At 48.0% G+C, this 22,278-nt stretch overlaps 1 pseudogene; it reads left to right on the top strand.

The window, feature by feature from the left end:
• Positions 1 to 22,278, top strand: part of LOC138637640 (zinc finger protein 850-like) — a 136,413-nt pseudogene that overhangs the window by 48,774 nt on the left and 65,361 nt on the right.

Genomic DNA, 22,278 nt, shown 5'->3' with positions numbered 1-22,278 from the left:
TATATGGGGTTATGGTCAGAATGCTATGGATATACAGATCCTGTAACCTATTTGCATCTGACAGGATTACATGTCCATTGACTTCTCCCACCCCTGGGAGATGTGAGCCCTGGCATCATAGGTCTTTGACCCAGTGTTCCCACCTCCATACTAGGCCGGCCATGTCATAGAGATGAGCAGTCTTGCACCATACTTCTTGCTTATATACCTATATTATTCTCAATACATTGTTCTTTATAGGATGTTGGATCTTTTGCAGGATTTTATTGGTTACTTAGGTTTGTTGACATCAATAACTTTTAATGGAGATATATAGAATTTTTTTAAAATAACTTTTAATAAAATAATAGGTTTTATCTTAACAAAAATATTTGGAAATGGAACATGTATTTTAGTGTATACTGGTCTCTAGGTTAATACGAAGGCTATCATAACAAATCCAACAAAATAGCTTTCATGGAACAATAAATGATCCTGCTTACGTTCACATGTCTGATATAGGACTCGGTATTGCTTCTTCGTCAGTAGGCAAGGCATAATTGAATCTTATGTGCCTGTTTTCCATCCAGGTTCACTTGAATGGGAATGGAAACTTTCATATTGTTCCCCGCTATACAGGGCAGATTTTTTTTTTTTGTGTGGCTGTTTCTGTGCTGCCACTATCATGCTCTGCTGTGCTTCGGAAACCCAGGTCCAGTGCGTGGCATATTTCCTTCTACTTCTTCAAGAGAATTCTGACCTCTGCTGGAACACTCATGTGGAGGGGTGGACATCAGAGGAGGATGATGTCTGCCTGACATAGGTCACAGACATCATCCTCCCTCTCCACTGCAATATGGATTGGCGGTGGGCAGACCTACCCACCCCTCTCCCTCTGCCCTCACTGCCTCCCTGATTGCACAGTTTAGCTGTGCCACCATCACAAAGTCCTATGTTCAGCACATTCGTTCCTGATGTACAGAACACATATCATGCCAATTCAGAGCCTTTATATACTCTTTACTGTATTTTATGGGCACTTAAATGTACATATAGGTATTCATTTATTATGGAGCTTAGGTGCCCACAAGTTTTTAAAGATATTTTTTCAAACAAAGCTGCAAAATTATTTGGCCTCTGTAAATATAATATTTCACATTGAATTACCATGGAGGTGAATAATTCTATTCATATTATTATGGGAAATTCATCAAATGTGGTACTGGGCATGACTATTTGGGATAAATATATATGTTCTTAAAACAATGATAAAATATGTTCCTGGGCATGTGTATTTGTGATATTTCACCCATAATCCCCATACAGAACAATAATTATACCCATATTCCTATCAGAAGTAGATGAAATATGTTCCTGGGCATGTGTATTTGTGATATTTCACCCATAATCCCCATACAGAACAATAGATATACCCATATTCCTATCAGAAGTAGATGAAATATGTTCCTGGGCATGTGTATATGTGATATTTCACCCATAATCCCCATACAGAACAATAGATATACCCATATTCCTATCAGAAGTAGATGAAATATGTTCATGAGCATGTGTATTTGTGATATTTCACCCATAATCCCCATACAGAACAATAGATATACCCATATTCCTATCAGAAGTAGATGAAATATGTTCCTGGGCATGTGTATATGTGATATTTCACCCATAATCCCCATACAGATCAATAGATATACCCATATTCCTATCAGAAGTAGATGAAGTATGTTCCTGGGCATGTGTATTTGTGATATTTCACCCATAATCCCCATACAGATCAATAGATATACGCATATTCCTATCAGAAGTAGATGAAATATGTTCCTGAGCATGTGTATTTGTGATATTTAACCCTTTTCCCCATACAGATCAATAGATATACCCATATTCCTATCAGAAGTAGATGAAGTATGTTCCTGGGCATGTGTATTTGTGATATTTCACCCATAATCCCCATACAGATCAATAGATATACGCATATTCCTATCAGAAGTAGATGAAATATGTTCCTGAGCATGTGTATTTGTGATATTTAACCCTTTTCCCCATACAGATCAATAGATATACCCATATTCCTATCAGAAGTAGATGAAATATGTTCCTGGGCATGTGTATATGTGATATTTCACCCATAATCCCCATACAGATCAATAGATATACCCATATTCCTATCAGAAGTAGATGAAGTATGTTCCTGGGCATGTGTATTTGTGATATTTCACCCATAATCCCCATACAGAACAATAGATATACCCATATTCCTATCAGAAGTAGATGAAATATGTTCCTGGGCATGTGTATTTGTGATATTTCACCCATAATCCCCATACAGATCAATAGATATACGCATATTCCTATCAGAAGTAGATGAAATATGTTCCTGAGCATGTGTATTTGTGATATTTAACCCTTTTCCCCATACAGATCAATAGATATACCCATATTCCTATCAGAAGTAGATGAAGTATGTTCCTGGGCATGTGTATTTGTGATATTTAACCCTTTTCCCCATACAGATCAATAGATATACCCATATTCCTATCAGAAGTAGATGAAATATGTTCCTGAGCATGTGTATTTGTGATATTTCACCCATAATCCCCATACAGAACAATAGATATACCCATATTCCTATCAGAAGTAGATGAAATATGTTCCTGGGCATGTGTATATGTGATATTTCACCCATAATCCCCATACAGATCAATAGATATACCCATATTCCTATCAGAAGTAGATGAAGTATGTTCCTGGGCATGTGTATTTGTGATATTTAACCCTTTTCCCCATACAGATCAATAGATATACCCATATTCCTATCAGAAGTAGATGAAATATGTTCCTGGGCATGTGTATTTGTGATATTTCACCCATAATCCCCATACAGATCAATAGATATACGCATATTCCTATCAGAAGTAGATGAAATATGTTCCTGAGCATGTGTATTTGTGATATTTCACCCATAATCCCCATACAGATCAATAGATATACCCATATTCCTATCAGAAGTAGATGAAATATGTTCCTGAGCATGTGTATTTGTGATATTTCACCCATAATCCCCATACAGATCAATAGATATACCCATATTCCTATCAGAAGTAGATGAAGTATGTTCCTGGGCATGTGTATTTGTGATATTTCACCCATAATCCCCATACAGATCAATAATTATACCCATATTCCCTTCTTGCTATATTACAAGAAGTCATTTCCTGGGCTGCATTTGTAAAATGTGCTGCCATCTAGTGGTGGAGTCTAGTATTGCAGCCCATCATCCCCTCATCCCATCATCCCAATATGCAGTTTAGTCCGTCCCCAAAAAGGACAACTAATCTCCGGGTCCCGGGAGCTGTGGACGCTCCGGCGTTATTACCTCATAAAGTGACACCGCTCAGAATAGCAAAATGGCGATTTAAGGGCAAAATTGGCTCCGTCACTAAGGGGTTAAATACATTTAGTGAGCGGTCACCGGGCTCCTGGGGGGTCTTTGATGGATCCCGGCGACCGCAGGACCTTCAATGATGTCATGGTCATGTGATCCGTGAGAGGAGGGGAGGAGTTATCTGCGGCACTTCCTGTCATGTGATCAGGGAGGGGGATTAGTTACACTGCAGCACTTCATGTCATGTGATCAGTCACGGGAGGGGAGGAGTTATACTGCGGGCTTCCTGTCATGTGATCAGTCAGAGGAGGGGAGGAGTTATACTGCGGCACTTCCTGTCATGTGATCCTGTGACGTCACCGCAGGTCCTGTGCTCTCTCCCTCGTCCCCCGTGTTTGTCCCCGCAGGTCCTGTCCCCCCAGGAGGTGACGTCCGCACACGCTCGGGTACGGGACACTTGTCGTCCATGTTCCGCTCTCTCTTCCTCTCGCTTCTCCCCGTTGTTGTGTCGGTCACATACAGCGGCGGCTCCGCAGCACCGACGTCACCACATGAAGAAGCCGCGACATTGTGAGGTCACAGGACGGAGACTCCTGACCTGGAAGCCTCCAGATTTCTCCATTGTGGAGTCTGAGCCTCGGCCGCGGTCACTGAGGTGATTAATGGCGTCTGAGGAAGGATCTCCGGCCAGTGACGGCCTCACTGCTCCATGGAGACGAGTCCGGAGACGCTGCAGCCGCGGAGACCCCGGACTCATCCGCTCACAGTCCGGTGTGTGGAATAATCCGCTCCTAGGACACCGGGGGATCCGGAGCTTCCGCCACTCGGTGTAACCGGCTGCAGGAACGAGCAATACTGAGGAGAAAACTGTGCAGCGGATGAGTGAGCGGGATAAGGTGTTATCTGAGCATGCTCGGGTGCTCGAATAATATGTTCCAGACGTGCAGCCGCGGGGACTCGGACATATTCCTCTAGCGGGCGGGAGACACCCGGTGAGCACATGAGCATGCCCAGATAACACCTTATCCCAGCACCTTCACTAGTTACTAATAATGATGAGTGACTATACTCGTTGCTCAGGTTTTCTCGAGTATTTGTTAGTGCTCGGAGATTTGTTTTTTGCCGACGCAGCTGCCTGATTTATGGCTTCTAGCCAGCCTAACTACATGTGGGGGTTGCCTGGTTGTTAGGGAATCCCCGCATGTACTCAGCCTGTCTGGCAACTGTAAATCAGAAAAAAAACAACCAGCTCAAATAGTATCAGGATATACTCAATTAGACAACCAGAAGAAAACGCAATATCCTAAAAAAATATACTTTATTAGTAATATCTAAAATTCATAGACAATGAAAATACTAAAATGTATGCTACCAACATCAACCATCTGGGTTACGGTAGATCAGAAAAAATATAACAGGGAGGAGTAATACCTATATTCCTAACACAGTCCCTATGAGGTGGCCCTAAAGTAGCTTACACCTACCTACCAGCGGAGGTTGGCACCCTAGATTGCGATATGGCGCCCCCGCTCCACGTCGACTGTCCCTTCTTGCCCTATTAGGCCCTGTCAGCTACCCACGCCCAGGTACCCCACAGACATACACACAAAATGACCGATAGGGTCACACTAACAAAAAAAAAACGTGAAAAAAAGGTGTAAAAAAGTGAAAAGAAGTGAAACAAAAACCTACAAAAACCCTAAAAACAACGCAGCAGAAAAATAATGCTGCGTAAAAAGTCACTAGGTTGCTTGTACCCCACGGCTCAGTCAGCCGAGAATATTATATACATCGCTTGAGGCAAGAAAAATATTTAGAGTATAGATAGTAATACCCAAGCGGAAATTCAAAAATTCAAGATCGGGGGTACAAATAGGGCACAGATGTATTGTGCTCATAAACACTCAGAGGTCAAAACAAAAAGAGATATACCTCTGGTGTCTATACCGATGTGTCACTGTTTTTTATTAGTACGTGATCTATACGTCATTAAAGGCAGACTTGCACACAGAACCCATATATCTGAGGCCAATCCCTCAAGCCCTTCTCGTAGGTGGATTCTATAGTCAATCCTATAATCGAAAAGAATTGATTATAGGATTGACTATAGAATCCACCTACGAGAAGGGCTTGAGGGATTGGCCTCAGATATATCGGGCTCTGGTATATATCGGTCTAATTTAAATGTAAGAAAATATACTCTATTTTTTGAGTGAGCTAAAGTTTTTGTGCTTTGCCCTGTACATGGGTTCTGTGTGCAAGTCTGCCTTTAATGACGTATAGATCACGTACTAATAAAAAACAGTGACACATCGGTATAGACACCAGAGGTATATCTCTTTTTGTTTTGACCTCTGAGTGTTTATGAGCACAATACATCTGTGCCCTATTTGTACCCCCGATCTTGAATTTTTGAATTTCCGCTTGGGTATTACTATCTATACTCTAAATATTTTTCTTGTCTCAAGCGATGTATATAATATTCTCGGCTGACTGAGCCGTGGGGTACAAGCAACCTAGTGACTTTTTACGCAGCATTATTTTTCTGCTGCGTTGTTTTTAGGGTTTTTGTAGGTTTTTGTTTCACTTCTTTTCACTTTTTTACACCTTTTTTTCACGTTTTTTTTTGGTTAGTGTGACCCTATCGGTCATTTTGTGTGTATGTCTGTGGGGTACCTGGGCGTGGGTAGCTGACAGGGCCTAATAGGGCAAGAAGGGACAGTCGACGTGGAGCGGGGGCGCCATATCGCAATCTAGGGTGCCAACCTCCGCTGGTAGGTAGGTGTAAGCTACTTTAGGGCCACCTCATAGGGACTGTGTTAGGAATATAGGTATTACTCCTCCCTGTTATATTTTTTCTGATCTACCCTAACCCAGATGGTTGATGTTGGTAGCATACATTTTAGTATTTTCATTGTCTATGAATTTTAGATATTACTAATAAAGTATATTTTTTTAGGATATTGCGTTTTCTTCTGGTTGTCCAACTGTAAATCAGGCAGCTGTGTCAACAAAAACTAAATCTCCGAGCCCTAACAAATACTCAAGAAAACCTGAGCAACAAGTACACCCTCTCTTCTCTAGTTACTGACCTTCGAAATCAGAAAATGTCCAGCAGTGCCATCAGCTCAGAACCGACAGTAACCTGTGGAACCAGCTCCCACCATTTACTGTCCGGAAAAGTCTGATCAGCAGTCGTCTTCATGGAAACAAGACCAAGAGACAACTGTGCAGGAAAACGTGGAACGGGGGTGTGGAAAATGCCAGCAATGGTCAATGAATTTGTGAAATATTTAGCTGTAATGTGACCGAAGGGCTGGAGGATTGGAACAATGAAGAAAGTCTGCAAGAACCATGAAGCAATGTGTTATATATAACATCCAGTATAATGTTCACAAACATATCTATATCATCAGTATCTGGTGACCGCCCGTCACCTCCATCATCAGTATCTGGTGACCGCCTGTCGCCTCCATCATCAGTATCTGGTGACCGCCTGTCGCCTCCATCATCAGTATCTGGTGACCGCCCGTCGCCTCCATCATCAGTATCTAGTGACTGCCCGTCGCCTCCATCATCAGTATCTGGTGACCGCCCGTCGCCTCCATCACTTCTTCTCGTCACTTGTACACAGGTTATGGAGGATCTCGGCAGTAGTTGGTGCCAAACATCTTGGAGACCGGACCCCAGATCTTCTGTGTATGAGGACTGTGCGGATCCTTCATGTGATCCCAGAGAGACAGGATGATGGGAGATCAGGGATCTGTGGGGCCGGATCATCACCCCCAGGACTCCTCTTTATTATTGACATTTGCTAGATTTTTGGGTCCAGTGGCGTAATTTGAAACTCATGGGCCCCGATGCGAAAGCTCCAATGGGGCCTCCAAATACCGTATTTTCTGGTGTTATAAGACGACTGGGCGTATAAGAGGACCCCCAACTTTTCCATATAAAATATGGAATTTGGGATATACCCACCGTATAAGACGGTGGTCATCTTATGCGGCGTGTGGTTCCCAGGGTCTGGAGGAGAGGAGACTCTCCTTCAGGCCCTGGGATCCATATTGATGTAAAGAATAAAAATAAAAAATATGGATATACTCACCCCTCCGACGGACCCTGGCTCTCAGCGGTGCAAGCGTCTGCCTCCGTTCCTAAGAATGCATTGAGCGTAGGACCTGGGATGACGTCGCGGTCGTGTGACCGGTCGTGTGACCGCGACGTCATCGAAGGTCCTTCACTCACTGCATTCTTAGGAACGGAGGCAGACGCTTGCACCGCTGAGAGCCAGGGTCCGTCGGAGGGGTGAGTATATCCATATTTTTTATTTTTTACATGAATATGGATCCCAGGGCCTGAAGGAGAGTCTCCTCTCCTCCAGACCCTGGGAACCATCTAGGATCGCTCCCTGCACCTGGACCCGGCGTATAAGACGTCCCCCGACTTTGGGGATGATTTTCAGGGGTTAAAAAGTCGTCTTATACGCTGGAAAATACGGTATTTTAAATCTTTAATAGCAATAGTCTTTTTATATAGGCCAAATGGAAATTTAGGTCCAGGGTGCGATTGCAGCCCCTGCACCTGTTGTACTTGCGCCCCTGTTTGGGGTCATCTGACTGTAGAATAAACCTGCAGCCGATTACTCTCCTCCCTGATGAATCTCCTGATGGAGAAGGATCTGCCAGGATTTTACAGCAATGAGGACGACATTAATCCTGACCAAATCCTCATCTCCATTGGCTGAAGTGCAGCCACAAACTTACAGGCCCCTCCACCGAGCGTCACTGCTCCTGCAGATGCTCTTTTATTGTTCTGCTCTTCAGCATTTTGACAAAGGATCTGCTTGGCTTTTAGCTTGGGAGAGGCGTGGTAGGTAAGTATTAGACTCACTGTAGGGTCCCATCACAGAAACGTCCGCCTTGTCATGGCTGGTGGGCTCTCATGAGTTATCTAATTTATGCACTAAGTACCTTAATTTCTATAAACATTCTAACTATAACCGTAGTGCAGAGCAGATGTCACATATTCAGTGTTTGCTGCGGTTTACTGCTTACACAGGCGTCTGCATTTTCTGTATATACTGTATGTGTGTGTGTGCAGCTTATGGTATCATATTTACAGGGTTATTCACGGATTCAGAACTTTGTCATATGAGGTCTCTCTAGGACGGGACCTAAAGCCCTGACACTTGTTGGGCCAGGAATTACGTTTAGGACCCTAAAAACTACAGAAGCCCTGAATGAGGAGAGGTAGAAGTCTGACTTTGTGTCTGTTCTGGGATCTGATATTAAGTAGGAGGCGCTATTATAAAGTTCTGCATAATGGCCACACAGTTCTGTAACGATCTGTCAAGTAAAAGATTATTTCAGATGAGATTTTTCACCAATTTCTCCTTTTTTCCTCAGGTTCTTTATTAACAGGACCCTTAATTGACGATGCTCCTCTCCATCAGTGACCCCTCGAGGATGGAGCAGGACAGAGACCACATGGCGGTTCGGATATTAGACCTCACCCTGGAGATAATCTACTGGATCACTGGAGAGGTGAGATCTTCACATCACTCTGATCTCTAGGAATAAAGCAGGGAAATGACGGGAAAGGTGAAGGATTCTTGTCCTCTGTGTAGTGATCGGCGTCTCCCCATACACAGGATCACACAGTAGTGAAGACGTCGTCTGGGGAGTGTGTGACCCCCCGTGTGTCAGGAGGGCGGAGCAGGACCCCGAGTGACATCACCGAGCCTCCACCTCATTCACTGATACATGAGCAGAAGATCCTAGAACTGACCAATAGGATCACTGAGCTGCTGAGCGGAGAGGTGAGCGCTGCCGGGAATGCTGGGACATTATACAATGACGCCGGGGGAGGGGTGTGCTAATGGCGGGTCATTGTGTGTGTCAGGTTCCTATAAGGTGTCAGGATGTCACCGTCTATTTCTCCATGGAGGAGTGGGAGTATATAGAAGAACACAAGGATCTGTACAAGGACGCCATGATGGAGGATCACCGGTCCATCACATCTCCGGGTAAGAGGAGACCTTCCTGGGTTGTAGAGAACAGGTCTGAGAGTCGTCTAGATTCCGAAATCAGGAATAACCTTTCTACTTTTTTGATACCAAAGATAAAATACTAAATTTGTATTAATATAAATCCTAAAACCATGAGACAGCCACAGACAATTATTCACAAAAAATCACACAACCGTGCACTCTAGATATTCCCTGCAGCTGTTAGTCCTATATCAAATTCTACCTGTCAGCGGAGGTTGGCCCCCTAAACAATAATACGAGATTGGCGCCCCCACTCACCGTCGGCTGGCCCTATATCTCCTGCAATGAGCCCTAATTAAAGTGTCTCATACGGGCCACCAGCTGTACATGACAGGAAATATTTAGGTAAAATCATATGGATGAACTTAATTGAAGCAGGGTGCAGTACACGGACAAAGACAATGGTGCAAAATCAAAAAAGTGCATGTGAAAACAAATATTTAAACTCTCACTGTCCCTTACTGATATTCACCTGCCTAGCTGCGGGGGTTGGCACCCTACTTGTCAGCGGATATGGCGCCTCCACTCAGCGGCGGCTGACCCTGGAAAAACCCTATTGATATATATTATTTACCTGATAGGTTAGCTGGGTTATAACCGTGTCTAGAAATGATCATTTAAAGGTACCGTCACACTTAGCGACGCTGCAGCGATACCGACAACGATCCGGATCGCTGCAGCGTCGCTGTTTGGTCGCTGGAGAGCTGTCACACAGACAGCTCTCCAGCCACCAACGATCCCGAGGTCCCCGGTAACCAGGGTAAACATCGGGTAACTAAGCGCAGGGCCGCGCTTAGTAACCCGATGTTTACCCTGGTTACCAGCGTAAAAAAACAAACAGTACATACTTACATTCAGCTGTCTGTCCCTTGCCGTCTGGTTCCTGCACTGACTGCTGGCCGTAAAGTGAAAGTGAAAGCACAGCACAGCGGTGAGTCACACAGCGGTGACTCACCGCTGTGGCTGTGCTCTGCTTTCACTTTACGGCCAGCAGTCAGTGCAGGAACCAGACGGCAAGGGACAGACAGCTGAATGTAAGTATGTACTGTTTGTTTTTTTACGTTGGTAACCAGGGTAAACATCGGGTTACTAAGCGCGGCCCTGCGCTTAGTTACCCGATGTTTACCCTGGTTACCAGTGAAGACATCGCTGAATCGGTGTCACACACGCCGATCCAGCGATGTCTACGGGGAGTCCAGCGACGAAATAAAGTTCTGGACTTTCTTCCCCGACCAGTGATCTCCCAGCAGGGGCCTGATCGCTGCTGCCTGTCACACTGGACGATATCGCTAGCGAGGACGCTGCAACGTCACGGATCGCTAGCGATATCGTCTAGTGTGACAGTACCTTTAGGCAATGTAACAAACATCATTTTTCAGCTCTGATTATCAGCTGACAGTTACAAGCATATGCAGGGCATGACAGCACAGAGTAAAAAACATGATACTTATCAAGAGATGATGGTTTATACGCCGCTACGCGTTTCACCTCAGCGGATCATCAGGAGGCCATGATATGTGGATGCTGCATGGAATCAGGATTCATCCACTTATATACATATCCCAGTAACCATGTGGCCAGTGCTTAAAATGAACAGCAGAGGTAGATGTAGAGCCGCCATTTTGTTGTAGTACAATTAGATGACAGAGAAATAGCCATAGGCCATGAACAGCTACTTGTCAGCCCAAGGCTGCCATAGTCCTCCTGCTCTAGCACCGCTTATTAGCATATATCAAGTGTATGGAACATCCTACCCATCATGCTGCACACTACAGGATGTTCATTTTAAGCACTGCCCACATGGTTACTGGGATATGTATATAAGTGGATGAATCCTGATTCCATGCAGCATCCACATATCATGGCCTCCTGATGATCCGCTGAGGTGAAACGCGTAGCGGCGTATAAACCATCATCTCTTGATAAGTATCATGTTTTTTACTCTGTGCTGTCATGCCCTGCATATGCTTGTAACTGTCAGCTGATAATCAGAGCTGAAAATGATGTTTGTTACATTGCCTTAAACGATCATTTCTAGACATGGTTATAACCCAGCTAACCTATCAGGTAAATAATATATATCAATAGGGTTTTTCCAGGGTCAGCCGCCGCTGAGTGGGGGCGCCATATCCGCTGACAAGTAGGGTGCCAACCCCCGCAGCTAAGCAGGTGAATATCAGTAAGGGACAGTGAGAGTTTAAATATTTGTTTTCACATGCACTTTTTTGTTTTTGCACCATTGTCTTTGTCCATGTACTGCACCCTGCTTCAATTAAGTTCATCCATATGATTTTACCTAAATATTTCCTGTCATGTACAGCTGGTGGCCCGTATGAGACACTTTAATTAGGGCTCATTGCAGGAGATATAGGGCCAGCCGACGGTGAGTGGGGGCGCCAATCTCGTATTATTGTTTAGGGGGCCAACCTCCGCTGACAGGTAGAATTTGATATAGGACTAACAGCTGCAGGGAATATCTAGAGTGCACGCTTGTGTGATTTTTTTTTTGTGAATAATTGTCTGTGGCTGTCTTATGGTTTTAGGATTTATATTAATAAAAATTTAGTATTTTATCTTTGGTATCAAAAAAGTAGAAAGGTTATTCCTGATTTCGTTATATTGATATTTCTCCTTCGCCTCATTGGGGGACACAGACCGTGGGTGTATGCTGCTGCCAATAGGAGGCTGACACTAAGTGATACAAAAAAAGTTAGCTCCTCCCCTGCAGTATACATCCTCCTGCTTGCTCTCGGCTCCTCCCCTGCAGTATACACCCTCCTGCTGGCTCTCGGCTCCTCCCCTGCAGTATACACCTCCTGATGGCTCTCGGCTCCTCCCCTGCAGTATACACCTCCTGATGGCTCTCGGCTCCTCCCCTGCAGTATACACCCTCCTGCTGGCTCTCAGCTCCTCCCCTGCAGTATACACCCTCCTGCTGGCTCTCAGCTCCTCCCCTGCAGTATACATCCTCCTGCTTGCTCTCGGCTCCTCCCCTGCAGTATACACCCTCCTGCTGGCTCTCAGCTCCTCCCCTGCAGTATACACCCTCCTGCTGGCTCTCAGCTCCTCCCCTGCAGTATACACCCTCCTGCTGGCTCTCAGCTCCTCCCCTGCAGTATACACCCTCCTGCTGGCTCTCAGCTCCTCCCCTGCAGTATACACCCTCCTGCTGGCTCTCAGCTCCTCCCCTGCAGTATACACCCTCCTGCTGGCTCTCGGCTCCTCCCCTGCAGTTTACACCCTCCTGCTGGCTCTCGGCTCCTCCCCTGCAGTATACACCTTCTTGCTGGCTCTCGGCTCCTCCTCTGCAGTATATACCCTCCTGCTGGCTCTCGGCTCCTCCTCTGCAGTATATACCCTCCTGCTGGCTCTCGGCTCCTCCTCTGCAGTATATACCCTCCTGCCGGCTCTCGGCTCCTCCCCTGCAGTATACATCCTCCTGCTTGCTCTCGGTTCCTCCCCTGCAGTATACACCCTCCTGCTGGCTCTCGGCTCCTCCCCTGCAGTATACACCTCCTGATGGCTCTCGGCTCCTCCCCTGCAGTATACACCCTCCTGCTGGCTCTCAGCTCCTCCCCTGCAGTATACACCCTCCTGCTGGCTCTCAGCTCCTCCCCTGCAGTATACACCCTCCTGCTGGCTCTCGGCTCCTCCCCTGCAGTATACCCCCTCCTGCTGGCTCTCGGCTCCTCCCCTGCAGTATACACCCTCCTGCTGGCTCTCAGCTCCTCCCCTGCAGTATACACCTTCCTGCTGGCTCTCAGCTCCTCCCCTGCAGTATACACCCTCCTGCTGGCTCTCGGCTCCTCCCCCGCAGTATACACCCTCCTGCTGGCTCTCAGCTCCTCCCCCGCAGTATACACCCTCCTGCTGGCTCTCAGCTCCTCCCCTGCAGTATACACCCTCCTGCTGGCTCTCGGCTCCTCCTCTGCAGTATACACCCTCCTGCTGGCTCTCGGCTCCTCCCCTGCAGTATACACCCTCCTGCTGGCTCTCGGCTCCTCCCCTGCAGTATACACCCTCCTGCTGGCTCTCGGCTCCTCCCCTGCAGTATATACCCTCCTGCTGGCTCTCAGCTCCTCCCCTGCAGTATACACCCTCCTGCTGGCTCTCAGCTCCTCCCCTGCAGTATACACCCTCCTGCTGGCTCTCGGCTCCTCCCCTGCAGTATACACCCTCCTGCTGGCTCTCAGCTCCTCCCCTGCAGTATACACCCTCCTGCTGGCTCTCCGCTCCTCCCCTGCAGTATACACCTCCTGCTGGCTCTCAGCTCCTCCCCTGCAGTATACACCCTCCTGCTGGCTCTCGGCTCCTCCCCTGCAGTATACACCCTCCTGCTGGCTCTCAGCTCCTCCCCTGCAGTATACATCCTCCTGCTGGCTCTCGGCTCCTCCCCTGCAGTATACATCCTCCTGCTGGCTCTCGGCTCCTCCCCTGCAGTATACATCCTCCTGCTGGCTCTCGGCTCCTCCCCTGCAGTATACACCTCCTGCTGGCTCTCGGCTCCTCCCCTGCAGTATACATCCTCCTGCTGGCTCTCGGCTCCTCCCCTGCAGTATACACCCTCCTGCTGGCTCTCAGCTCCTCCCCTGCAGTATACCCCCTCCTGCTGGCTCTCGGCTCCTCCCCTGCAGTATACACCCTCCTGCTGGCTCTCAGCTAACCAGTCCTTGCTTAGTGTCTGTAGGAGGCACATGGGTCTGTTTCAGACCCCAACGTTTTTATTTTATTGTTTACTTTTCTGTAAATTTTTATTTTTTAATTAACGGAGTGAAGGGGGCGACGGTTCCTTCACGGTCCCGATCTCCCCACACCAGCAGCAGGCGAGCACGGCGAGTATACCTCCCCGTATCCTCTCCTGCGACGTGGGAAGCCATGCCTGAGCTCACTTCAGGGGCGACGGTTCCTTTCAAGGTTCCGATCTCCCCCGAACCATCAACAGGCGAGCACGGCGAGTATACCTCCCCGTACCCTCTCCTGCGACGTGGGAAGCCATGCCTGAGCTCACTTCAGGGGCGACGGTTCCTTTCAAGGTTCCGATCTCCCCCGAACCATCAACAGGCGAGCACGGCGAGTATACCTCCCCGTACCCTCTCCTGCGACGTGGGAAGCCATGCCTGAGCTCACTTCAGGGGCGACGGTTCCTTTCATGGTCCCGATCTCCCCACACCAGCAGCAGGCGAGCACGGCGAGTATACCTCCCCGTATCCTCTCCTGCGACGTGGGAAGCCATGCCTGAGCTCACTTCAGGGGCGACGGTTCCTTCATGGTCCCGATCTCCCCACACCAGCAGCAGGCGAGCATGGCGAGTATACCTCCCCGTACCCTCTCCTGCGACGTGGGAAGCCATGCCTGAGCTCACTTCAGGGGCGACGGTTCCTTTCAAGGTTCCGATCTCCCCCGAACCATCAACAGGCGAGCACGGCGAGTATACCTCCCCGTACCCTCTCCTGCGACGTGGGAAGCCATGCCTGAGCTCACTTCAGGGGCGACGGTTCCTTTCATGGTCCCGATCTCCCCACACCAGCAGCAGGCGAGCACGGCGAGTATACCTCCCCGTATCCTCTCCTGCGACGTGGGAAGCCATGCCTGAGCTCACTTCAGGGGCGACGGTTCCTTCATGGTCCCGATCTCCCCACACCAGCAGCAGGCGAGCATGGCGAGTATACCTCCCCGTACCCTCTCCTGCGACGTGGGAAGCCATGCCTGAGCTCACTTCAGGGGCGACGGTTCCTTTCAAGGTTCCGATCTCCCCCGAACCATTAACAGGCGAGCACGGCGAGTATACCTCCCCGTACCCTCTCCTGCGACGTGGGAAGCCATGCCTGAGCTCACTTCAGGGGCGACGGTTCCTTCATGGTCCCGATCTCCCCACACCAGCAGCAGGCGACCACATGGAGTGTCGCCTCCATGTATCCTCTCCTGGAGCCAGGCCTAATGCCGGACAACTGACCCTGTCCACCCGGACTGAACTCCGTGGCTGTACAGAGGCCCCTCTCTATGGCGTCCGAGCAGCCCCCACTGTCCCACCACTGTGAAGGCGGATGGCACAAGGAGGCGGACGGGTCCTCTCCACCTCCCTAACAAACGGATGATCGATTGAGGTTTATCCCTGCACCGTCCACGCTGCACAGAACAGCGCTGAAACCCACATCCGCGGCGGCTCCATGCCGGGACGCGCACCAATGGTGAGTGGATCCATCTTCAGTGGGATATCCACATGCTGACAGGCAGCCTCAGCCACTTCCCTGTGGCCCACCTCTCTGAGGTAACACTCTGGATGGCTGCAAAAATTTAGCCCCCGACTTCAGCCGATGTGTAGGCCGCATCCTGGAAGTCTTGCCTGGAACGACCCACTGGTGACGTCCGCCGGCTACAGAAATTTAGGCCCCGGCTTGGGCCTATTCAACATCGTGTCTGTGGCTCCGCCCCCCAAATTGGCGCTTCTCACTCTCTGCGAGATTTTATCAACTCTGCAGCTCCCGGTGGCCATCTTGGTCCACCCGGCCAGCTCACACTGGGGTGACAGTATTTTTTGCATTAAAGGGGCACATCGACTCTACATCAGTACCCGGGTAAGGAAGTACCTGGTCTTAAAGGCACACGACTAGTAGTCCCTGGTCTTAAAGGCACATGACCAGTATTCTCTGGTCTTAAAGGTGCATGACCAGTACTCCCTGGTCTTAAAGGCGCATGACCAGTATTCTCTGGTCTTAAAGGCGCATGACCAGTATTCTCTGATCTTAAAGGCGCATGACCAGTATTCTCTGGTCTTAAAGGTGCATGACCAGTATTCTCTGGTCTTAAAGGCATATGGCCAGTATTCCCAGTCTTAAAGGCGCATGACCAGTATTCCCTGGTCTTAAAGGCGCATGACCAGTATTCCCTGGTCTTAAAGGCGCATGACCAGTATTCCCTGGTCTTAAAGGCGCATGACCAGTATTCTCTGGTCTTAAAGGCGCATGACCAGTATTCTCTGGTCTTAAAGGCGCATGACCAGTATTCTCTGGTCTTAAAGGTGCATGACCAGTATTCTCTGGTCTTAAAGGTGCATGACCAGTATTCTCTGGTCTTAAAGGTGCATGACCAGTATTCTCTGGTCTTAAAGGTGCATGACCAGTATTCTCTGGTCTTAAAGGCGCATGACCAGTATTCCCTGGTCTTAAAGGCGCATGACCAGTATTCTCTGGTCTTAAAGGCATATGGCCAGTATTCCCAGTCTTAAAGGCGCATGACCAGTATTCCCTGGTCTTAAAGGTGCATGACCAGTATTCTCTGGTCTTAAGGGTGCATGACCAGTATTCTCTGGTCTTAAAGGTGCATGACCAGTATTCTCTGTTCTTAAAGGTGCATGACCATTATTCTCTGGTCTTAAAGGCGCATGACCAGTATTCTCTGGTCTTAAAGGCGCATGACCAGTATTCTCTGGTCTTAAAGGTGCATGACCAGGATTCTCTGGTCTTAAAGGTGCATGACCAGGATTCTCTGGTCTTAAAGGTGCATGACCAGGATTCTCTGGTCTTAAAGGTGCATGACCAGGATTCTCTGGTCTTAAAGGTGCATGACCAGGATTCTCTGGTCTTAAAGGCGCATGGCCAGTATTCCCCGATCTTAAAGGTGCATGACCAGTATTCTCTGGTCTTAAAGGCGTATGACCAGTATTTCCTGGTCTTAAAGGCGTATGACCAATATTTCCTGGTCTTAAATGCGCTTGATCAGTCCGAGGAGCCCTCCGCCGCCGACCCACGCAGCTTTATCCTCTAGTTCCCCTCAGTGGACTTCTTCACTGACCAATCCATGGTTCTCTGACCAAGAGATTGAATCCCTCTGTGTATCCTCTGTGTTTGGAGTGCTCGCAGGACCAATATACATGGGCCCTATCCTACATGGGAGCCGTCGGCTAGCAGGGGCCGCAAGTATTCTAGAAACGTGCAGGCGTCTAGAAACATACAGGCATCTAGAAAACGGAAGTTTTTTTCGTTTCCTGCTCCCTCACCAATGATTTGATGACAACAAGGCTCTGTATATGGATTGGATATTGCCTGAGCTTGCCAGAGCTTCAGAGACTAAACTCCCTCGAGAGCATTTGCCATTCAATTCGGATAAGCGATTCACTGGACAGAAGCCTCTATGTGGGATGCCATGCCTGGCCTGTTTTTTAAGGGCGACGGGTCCTTTAAAGGGCACCGATCTCCCCACACCATCAACAGACGAGCACACGGAGTGTCGTCTCCATGTTTCCTCTTCTGCATCCAGGCCCAACGCCAGACAACCTGTCCTGTCCACCCGGAGACCTGAACTCTGTGGACATATAGAGGCACCCTTTTTGGCGTACGAGCTCCCCCCTCTGCATCACCACTATTTAGCGGAAGATGCAAGAAGGCGGACAATTCCTCTCCACTTCCCTGTTAACAGGTTGATGGATCGAGGGTTCCTAATTTTTATCTCTGCACCGTGAAAAGAGGAGATGGCAAGAGACTATGACCTGCTGGATGCAGCCGCACATTCTGCCATGGGGCAGATTAACTGGGTAGAATCTCCTGTGGTATACCTACCAGTATCCCTACCCGATGGGTCATCGATTACAAATACCACGGACTGTCAGATAGCAGATCTGGTTCGTTCCGTCTTGCGGCTTCGGGTCCAGCGCTCTATCCTCCCTAGCGGCCGCATGGATTGCTAGAGCAATGGTCTCCTGGCTGAAGACCTTAACTACCTTGATTCACACCAGCAACAACGGGCCAATCAAATCCTTTGAGCGGGAGACTGACAAAGGATTGTATAAGGATTGTCCAGCACAGTCTAGATCTAAGGGATCTTGGTTTCAAACAGGGGAACGAAAAGTAAGATCGACCCTGGACCTCAAACTTCTAACAACCTTTGACATGGTCCTCCTTCTTTGGATGGAGTTCCTCCGCTCAGCCATTACGTTAACAGAAAAAGGTGCAGTTTCCGGCATCCATCGACATTCGGGTTGCTTGCCCTCTGCAAAAATTCCTTCGCTTTTCCATTCGTCAACAGCATTTTCAAGTCACAACCTTGTCCTTTGGCCTTGCTTCCGCACCCAGAGTGTTCGCTCGGGTCATGACGGATGTCATGTTTCTCTTGCACTCTAGAGGCGTGCTCGTCCTGCCTTGTTTGGTCTGTCTAGCCGCCCTTCCAGGACTACGCTGAGTCGTCTATATCTCTTGCGATACCTTCTCTCCTGGGCTGGCAGCTACACTTAGACAAGTTCTCCTCATTTCCAGCCCAGCAGATATCCTTTTTGAGGATGATCCTGCACACTTCTAGAAGGATGGTAATTCTTCCTCGAGACAAGGTCATGGCTCTTCAACAGGGAGCTCGCGCAAGGAGAGTTCTGAGGACTTGATTACTCACCCCCTCATTTCATTCAATTTGCTAAGAGAGTTCTGAGGAAAAATGGTGACGACAATGGAAGCGGTTTCCTTCGCTCCGCTCGTTTTCAGCAAGTCAAACAGACTTTCAGACAATAGTCTCTGAGCTTCTTCTTCCAGGGCCTTTCTCCCGGTTCAATGGTTATTAGTAACTACCAATGCCAGTCTTCGTCTCCCCATCATTGTTCTGGAGATCCGAACGGTAGTCTTACATCAGGTCCACTGCCTTCTGGCGGGTCACCCTATTCGAATTCAATTGGATAATGCCACGGTGGTGCCTTACGTCAGTCATCTAGCAGGTACCCACGGTCAGGCGCCATGACCGAGGTACCTCACTTTCTCTGATGGGCCGAAGTCTATTATTCGGTGATCTCGGCAGTATATATCCCAGAAGTAGAACTCTGAACGGCAAACAAATTCAGCCGTCAGGGTTCCGCCTCAAGTCAGTGGGAACTTCACCCCGAAGTCTTCCATCAGATCTGTCCTTACTGGAGCTCTCCAGTTGTAGGTGGGATGACATCCAGACTGAAGGCCAATGTACTCGAGTTCGTGGTTCGGCCTCGAGATCCAAAAGCCATCGCTCTCCATGCTCTGGTTCTGCCGTGGTACCAGTTTCCATAACTCCCCTTCCACTGCTTCCGAAAGCCTTTCGGAAGCAGAAAGGGGCCCCAGTGATCCTCAGAGATCCGCACTGACCACCTCCGTTTTTTGTTTGCGGAGCTAGTATCTTCTCGCCTTATCGCAGCACAACTGCAAGTAGGGACTTTCTCACAGGGAGTTTTCACATGTAGTTCTTCCCTATCGCATACCGTTAGATCATTGGGACCTTATTATTCCTAGGAGCCTTACAGTAGGCTCCTTTTTCATCCGGGCAGACTTTACTATCAGGGAAAGTCGTCCCGTTCTCCTCTGCGATATTCTCACTCTGACGAGTCTTCGGAGCTAGCTTCGCTGCTCTTTCAGACTTTTTTCCCTTATTACGTTCGAGGCAAGGTTGTCCTCAGGCCATCTCCATCCCTTGTTACCAAGGTGGTACTGTATTACCACTGTTATGAGGGCATAGTTCTTCCCTCATCTCTTTTGGCTCCAGTCCACAAAATGGAATAAGATCCCCCATATTCTGGACGAAGTGAGTGCTCTGAGTAGGTACGTCTTGAGGACGGCGTCCTTCTGAAGGTTGGACGTTTTATTTGGGCTTCCTGACGGTAGAGGAAGGCTTCCTGACATTTTCAGGGAGGGTTTAGCCGTTTCATCGACCATGATAACATGGTGAATTCTTTTGACCATCCAGGAGTCCTTCCGTGCTAGATGTCAGCCTATCTCCCTGTCTATCAAGGGTTCTAGGCACCAGGCGTCGGCAAGGCACACCTGCAAGCTTGCGGATTCGTCCAGTCCACATGCATTCTTGAAGCACTATAATTCCCACACTTCCACAGATGTGAGTCTGGGCAGGCGGACTCTGCAGGCCGCGGTGGCGCACTTGTAAGTAGCGGTTACACAGGGCCTGATCTATTGTTGTCCCCACCCAGGGACTGCTTTGGGATGTCCCACGGTCTGTGTCCCCCAATGAGGCGAAGGAGAAATAGGGATTTTTGTGTACTCACCGTAAAATCCTTTTCTCCGAGCCATTCATTGGGGGACACAGCTCCCACCCTGTTATTAGCTTATGCTTGTTTTTTATAATATGACATGCTATACGCTCATATATTGTTATTGATCTCCTACTGCTTTTGCACCGAACTGGTTAGCTGAGAGCCAGCAGGAGGGTGCATACTGCAGGGGAGGAGCTAACTTTTTTTGTATCACTTAGTGTCAGCCTCCTATTGGCAGCAGCATACACCCACGGTCTGTGTCCCCCAATGAATGGCTCGGAGAAAAGGATTTTACGGTGAGTACACAAAAATCCCTATTTTCTGACCTTCAGGCTGTATCGCAGTCTATGTGTGGTATATTGAGTCGTCTAGATTCCCCATCATCTGCTCATCACATATAGACAATGTATTCAGTCACTGCGGTTATTTCCTATAGATGGATCCAGTCCGAGAAATCCCCCGGAGAGAAGTCCCAGTCCTCTATATTCCCAGGATCGGCCAGAGAAGGAGGAAGATGTCCCCCGGGATCATCAGGTAGATGAAATGAGATTTCTACAATTCCTCTACAGAATAAAGGGGTTGTCCAGACATATAATATTGATGTCAGATTTTTAGCTCTGGCCGTGGCTGGATGTAAAGATTGAATGGAGTCAGGACATCTCTGCTGTGCTCAGAATGTAGCGGCTGCTGCGGAGATCAGCTCCTGTTATCTTACATATAAATATTCAATCTGATTGAAATCCGGGGAATTTCGAAGCTAAAGCCTCATCTCACAGTTCACAACTACAGAGAAGGAGAATTAGCAGACAATCTGCGCTGCTGGTATCACATCTGATAGATCCAAGTCCAGACAGAAAGTATTTGCGGTTCTACTTCATTCAGTCGACGCGTTTCGAAGCACCATATAATGAACAATCGGATCCACAAAACCTAGACAGATATTTTTTACAATCAAATGTATGTTTCTCCTGTTCTCTTTTTTCTTTTTATCTTCTTCCCCTTGGAATCAACATGAGAGAATATATATTAAAAACTAGATGGTGGCCCGATTCTAACGCATCGGGTATTCTAGAATATGCATGTCCACGTAGTATATTGCCCAACCACGTAGTATATTGCCCAGCCACGTAGTATATTGTCCAGCCACGTAGTATATTGCCCAGCCACGTAGTATATTGCCCAGTCACGTAGTATATTGCCCAGCGACGTAGTATATTGCCCAGCCACGTAGTATATTGCCCAGTCACGTAGTATATTGCCCAGTCACTTAGTATATTGCCCAGTCACGTAGTATATTGCCCAGTGACGTAGTATATTGCCCAGCCACATAGTATATTGTCCAGCCACGTAGTATATTGCCCAGCCACATAGTATATTGTCCAGCCACGTAGTATATTGCCCAGCCACGTAGTATATTGCCCAGCACAGAGCCATGTAGTATATTGCCCAGTCACGTAGTATATTGCCCATAAGCAGCATACAGGTGACCAACAGCACTCACTTGTAGGGGCGCACGTTTTAAATCCAGGGAACCCTCCTGGTGAAACGTATATCCAGAGAATAGAAGAAACAGCGCTCCAACCGGGTGTTATTGCTTAAAACAAGAAGTCTTTATTCCAGCCATGGTGAGGTAGCGACGTTTCGGCCGCACATCCGGCCTTTTTCAAGCATATAACAAAGTGCTGAGGGCTGTCTTAAATAGTGTGCACTCCACGCAGGGAACCAATCACCATTCAGTGCCAGCCCACCATTAAAATATACAAAGTAAGCAAAAAGATACAAAGTGCAAAACAGACATCAGATATATGTGAGCATATAAAACATACACAAATAGGTCACCGCTATATATGATGATATAAT

This window comes from Ranitomeya imitator, chromosome 5 (assembly GCF_032444005.1).
Source record: "Ranitomeya imitator isolate aRanImi1 chromosome 5, aRanImi1.pri, whole genome shotgun sequence".
NCBI lineage: Eukaryota > Metazoa > Chordata > Amphibia > Anura > Dendrobatidae > Ranitomeya > Ranitomeya imitator.
The sequence above is the reverse complement of the archived record's forward strand: the minus strand, read 5'-3'. Positions and strand labels throughout refer to the sequence as shown.